Raw genomic sequence first — 6,000 nt, forward strand, 5'->3', positions numbered from 1 at the left:
CCTCAATCAATTTCTTGTTCAACACTTTTGACGCCAACTAAATCTCTCGAATGTTTAAAAACTGAACCTGAGGCTAAACCAAACAGAGTAAATATGCAACTTCAGTCTTGTGATATTTTAACCGATTTTGTATCTTTATCAAATACGACGTCAACAGAACTGAATTGTGTTGAATCAAATTCAAATGTTGACATTTTAGCAGCAAAATATAATGCAACAAAGAGCTTAGAAAATAACTTTAATTCTAAATCAAGTGCAATCTCAATTGAAGAATTGATTTCTGCAGAGAGCTTAGATTATCAGTTTCTAAATTTTGAATCTATTGACAGTACAAATAGCAAAGATGTGGAAGTTCTAAAAAACAAAGTTAACAACACATCTATAATTAGTGATTCAACATCTTTCAATCTTAGCTCAAGTAACAAGATTGAAGTAAAATCAACTGCTAACACAGTGCCTTATTGTGACAATGTCATTATTAGTTCATTAAGTTTTGATAATGCTACCTCTAGTACATCGGAATCAGAAATTGGTTCTACCAATGCAAAATCTTCAATAGATTTTTTGTTGTCTGATCGTCATATCAATAAACCTGTTACTTTAACTAATGATAAATCCAAAATGATTGCTTCAAGTGGTAATAATCATTGCTCAGTGAAGTCAACTAATATTAGTGACATAATGCCAAATGCTAATAAATTGGGGGATTTTTTTACTCAAAATTTTTCACCCGACAAAACAGATAATGAGGAGTTAACTGAAAGAATGTTGGACATGAATAATGATGAATTCTCTCTTCTCAATTTATCTTCATCTTCGGAAAATGATTTATCTTTTCATGTTGATTCAGATGGCATGATTGTAAACACTCAATCCAATTATTTTGCACCAAAAATAAATACGCTAAAGGTAATTAGCTTTTTTTGTATTATTTGTTTATCAGTGGTGTAAGTAAGCCACAGTTTAATTATTCAGTAAGTTCTTAACCTGCACTAGTATGTGAGTTGCATGCCATTAGGTATCCAGCATCAGTTAACAATAACCATTAAACTGATTAGATTTAATTTTATGTATATATATATATTTTTTATTCTTTTTCAGTCTCCAACCAGCAAAAATGTGCCAGAATTATTGCAATCCAATCAGCACAAAATAAATAAAACCAACAAAACCGATAAACTGAAAAGTCAAGTAAGTGTAATATATATATTTTTTAATAGTAAGTATTGTTGGGTATTCTAATACATAGCAATTCTTGTATTTTTGATGTGATAAATAGATTACACTGTTATCTTCTAATATTCCTAATACTTCCATTTTGTAGCATCTTAGGTTCGACACTGTAAACTATATAAACTCCTGCCAAGCCAAAAAAAAATTGGCCGACTAATTATCAAGCAGATATATACATTAAATGTTATTTTTAATTGCAAAAGTCAACTCAAGACTGGGTCTGGGTAACAAATGTTACTTTGTGTTTGGGTCATAAAGTCAGTGTTTAACATCAAGGGTAAACAAAATAAATAAATACAAAAAAAAAATTATAGCAATTACAGTTCATCTTACTTGCTATTATAAATTCTATTCATTTAAACACAGGTAAAAAACTCAATGCCAAAAAAATCATTTGACAACCATTTAACCTTGCTAGAAGAAAATAATATTGGTACAGGAACAACTGTGGTTGCATTAGTAAGTGATGTAGTCGATCCATCATTGTTTAGTATACAGCTGGAAGTTTCGAAAGATGTAAAGATGGATCTAGAATACGAAATGAAGTATATATATATATATATATATTATTTAAAATTTATTTGTACTTTTTCGTGTTATTTTTTGTATTTCTTTTCCTCAATGTGGGAAGGTTGACTTCAAGACCTAAACATAAAGTGACATCGGTTACCCTAAGCCATTCTTAAATTGCTTTTGACAGTTCAGGATATATATTTTTTATGTATATATCTTTATCCTTGATGTGGGAAGGTTGAATGTGCGACCTAAACATGGAATAACATCAGTTACTCCGACCCAGTCTTAAGTTGCCTTTAGCAGTTTGGGATATTATAGAATATAATTGCCCGGGAATTATGCTGCTGATTAAGCGCTTGATCAGCAGGAGTTTATATTCTTTTATAGTGGTTTACTTAAGGATGTTACAGCATGAGAGCAGTGGGTATTGAACCCACGACCTCATGGTGGTTTAGCAAGTGTTCTTACCACTACACCACACTGCCGGTTAAATATTAAAGATAACATAGCAAAAACTGAAGTTTCGGTTAAATAATACTTAAATAAGATAAAGACCACTTAAAACTGTGTTAAGGTATTGGGGGTTAGTCCATGCGTAGGCTGTGAAGTCAACCTTATCAAATCAAGTTTCATTAATACCTTATTCTGTTTTGTGGCAGTTATAACGAAAATTTTGTATATGTGAATAGTTGGTAATGTTGTATGAAAGGTTAATTTTAAGTTGTTATAAACATTTTTAGTGAGTTCTATTCACAACTCCAGACATTTTCTCTTCGATATAAAAAACCGCCAGCTATTGGTTCAATCTGTGTTGCATTGTATTCTATTGATGAATGTTGGTACAGAGTCAAGGTGTTAAAAAAGCACAAGGAGGCCAGAAAAATCGAGGTGAGTTCTTGAATTAACAACAAAGTGACTGGGTAAAGCACTGAACTCTATTACACCAGGACCCTGGTTCGATTCCCACGGCGTCCACTGTCCAGGCTGTAATCTTCTGGAGTAAGACACTATAAACAGTAAAAACCCCTGCTAAGCTAAAAAACAATAATTTGGCTGGACAATTATAACCAATAATATTTAAAAAATAAAAAATACATCAGATCTATAATACCCACAACTCGTTTGCTCAAATCAAGTCTAAATAACCATTATTGACCGGCAGCGTGGTGTAGTGGTAAGAACACTTGCTACACCACACATGACGTCGTGGGTTCAATCCACGTTGCTCTCATGCTGTAGCGCCCTTGAGTAAAGCACTATAAACGGTATGAAAACTGGGCAATTATAATCTATAATATCCCAAACTGACACAGGCAACTAGAGACTGGGTTGGAGTAACTGATGTTACTCTATGTTTAAGTCGCGCATTCGACTTTCCCACATCGAGGATAAAGATATATACAAAAAAAAATCTAAAAAATAAAGAGTATATAAAAATTATTTTATCCGAAAGGTGTGGTTTATTGATTATGGAAATTGTGGTTTGGTCAACTTAGACCAACTTCGAATAATTAAAGATCAGTTTCTAAACTTTCCTCCACAAGCAATCTCATGTTTTTTAAATGGGGTAAGTTAACCTTTTGACTTTTTTCACAACACTTTTTGTTTTAATTAACATGTGATGTGAAAAGGTCAACGAATACCATTTGTTACCCACGACTAAGTCTACGTTTTATTTGCAGTTCAGAATATTATTGATTTTAACTCTTGATATACCGGCAGCGTGGTGTAGTGGTAAGAACACTTGCTACACCACACATAAGGTCGTGGGTTTAATCCCCACTAATCTCATGCTGTAGCCCCCTTGGTACAAACTTCTGCTAAGCCAGCACTTAATCAGCAGGATAATCATCGGGCCATTATAATCTATAATATCCTAAACTGCCACAGGCAACTTGAGACTGGGTCGGAGCAACTGTTGTTACTCTATGTTTAAGTCGCGCATTCGACTTTCCCACATCGATGATAAAGATATATATATATACAAAAAAAAACATGCCAACCTAGTCTCGAATCATGGAAAATTTGAATTTATAGTTGCTCAAAAATTTATTTGTTGATTGGTGTTGTCTAGCTTGGTACCTAACAGATTAATTACAATTGCTTACATACTGTAGCGCCCTTAAGTTATGCTATTAATGAATTACCAAAAAACAAGCAAAAAAATGCAATTACACAAGCCTACGCTAGTGGTATATACAATAAAAATGCTTCTTTAACTAAAAACACCATTTTTTTAACTAAAACACTCTAGGTGGAACCAGTTAACCGGGATCAGGATGGTTGCTGGTCCAATAAAGCAATAAAATGGTTTGATGCAAAGGTATTTGGTAATTACTTTACTGTGAAATTTATATCGGATAAACCAAGTTACGACAACCAGCGCTGTTGCCAAAAATTTGCTGTCGATTTGGTATCGTTTGATAATGTAAGTATTGGATTTTTTTATTAAAAAAGTGTATGGGATTTATATTAATATGGTTTTGCAAAAGTAAAGGCTAATTTCACAGTTTTAATAATGAAGTACTTGAACATATTTCATTTTGTCTTTTGGCTGTATGTTGAGGTTAGAACAGTAGGCTTATACTACAAGGGTGTCTCGGGTTTGATCTCCACAGCTTTTATATTGCAGTACTTTTAAATAAGACGCTATAAACGGTATGAACTCCTGCTTAGCTAAAAACTAATTGGCAGAAGAATTACTGGACAAAATGGAACTACAATATTTCAAACTGCCAAAGTCAGATAGATTAAGATTGAGTTGTGGGTTTAAATGTTTTTCTGTGTTTAGTCATAAAGTTCCATTTGTTAGAATATATTTTTGTATAGGTTTTACAATTCTATGTTGCCCATTTTTGTAAAAGATGATGGTTACTGATTATTTAGTTATTAAATTATGTTTAATTGTGCAGATTTAGTTCAGAAATTAAAAAATCGCGATTTTAGTTACGCTTAATGTTTTATTTATATTTTTGTCTTGTCTTTTTTTTTAAAGGAAAAATGGAACGTTTGTGAAAGCATGGTTGGATTAAATTATGCTAAAATTCTCAAAAAAGAAGACAATACCTTAACACAATACTGTGACAAGAATAACAATATCCTTATTCCGAAAAATACTGCGGAAAAGGTAATTTAAAAAAAAAAAATTTAAATTATTTATTTTTCTTTAAAGGTTAAAACACTTGGCTTCTATATAAGGCTTGGGTTAAATCCTTACATATTCCATCTTGTAGCTTTCTGAAGTTGGGCATGATAAGTTGTAGACCTCCTGCTAAGTCAAAAACCTATCACCACAATAATAACTGAGCATTAACTTCTAATAATTAATCATTGTTAACATAAGTAAGCAAACTGTCTCTTAATACTAAAAAAAAATTAAAAAAATATGTTTTATGAATAGGTAAAGTTATCACATGCAAGTTTGAAAAACAGAAAATCAATCACCTTACCCAAAAAAATTAGAACATCTAGAAACAAATCTGATTTGTAAGTAAATATAGTTTTCTATTTTTAATTTTTTCTATTTTTTTTAATGATAAATACAATAAAAACTCGGAGACAAAAGCTTTTTAATAATTACCCTTTTTCTGGGGGGAGAAGGCCTCCTTACAGTTCAATCCATTTCTAAGGTGACACAAGATTATAATGTAATAGGCCTATTTAGGAGGAAAAAATACTTTTAACACCTTCCAAAAACTGCTATCATGCTAAAGCAGTGAGGATTAAACTTGGAACCTTATGCAGTAAAGCTTAGGTTCTTGAAAACCACAACACTATGCTATTAAGGTAATATTCTTTTTTTGCAGAAATGTTAAAATTAAATGTGATAGAACACCATTGACAAGTTTTCCTGCCGGAATGGAACGAACTTATCACAGAACATCAAAAGAATATTCCAATAAGAATATCACCTATAAACAACCCAGCACACCAAAAGCAATAACGAATGTCTCAGGTTTCAGTACCACCAGTTGGGAAAGTGAAAGAGAAAATTGTGAAAAAAATTTAATGATACGAAATGAATCTGGTGATGGTTTAAATAAAACATTGCAACCCAAAAGGAGAAATTGTAAAAAAGATTTTAATCAAAACACGGTATGTAATTTTTTTGTTAAAAATTTTATGATGAGTAGCCAGCAACTTGGTTTAAGGGTTTTAGCAGTTGGTGTTACTATAAAAGGTTCTGGGTTAAATTCCTACTGCTCTCATGCTGTAGTGGTTTTAAATAAGGCGTTATAAATGGTATGAACT

The sequence above is a fragment of the Corella eumyota genome, chromosome 7, assembly GCF_963082875.1.
Source record: "Corella eumyota chromosome 7, kaCorEumy4.1, whole genome shotgun sequence".
Classification (NCBI taxonomy): domain Eukaryota; kingdom Metazoa; phylum Chordata; class Ascidiacea; order Phlebobranchia; family Corellidae; genus Corella; species Corella eumyota.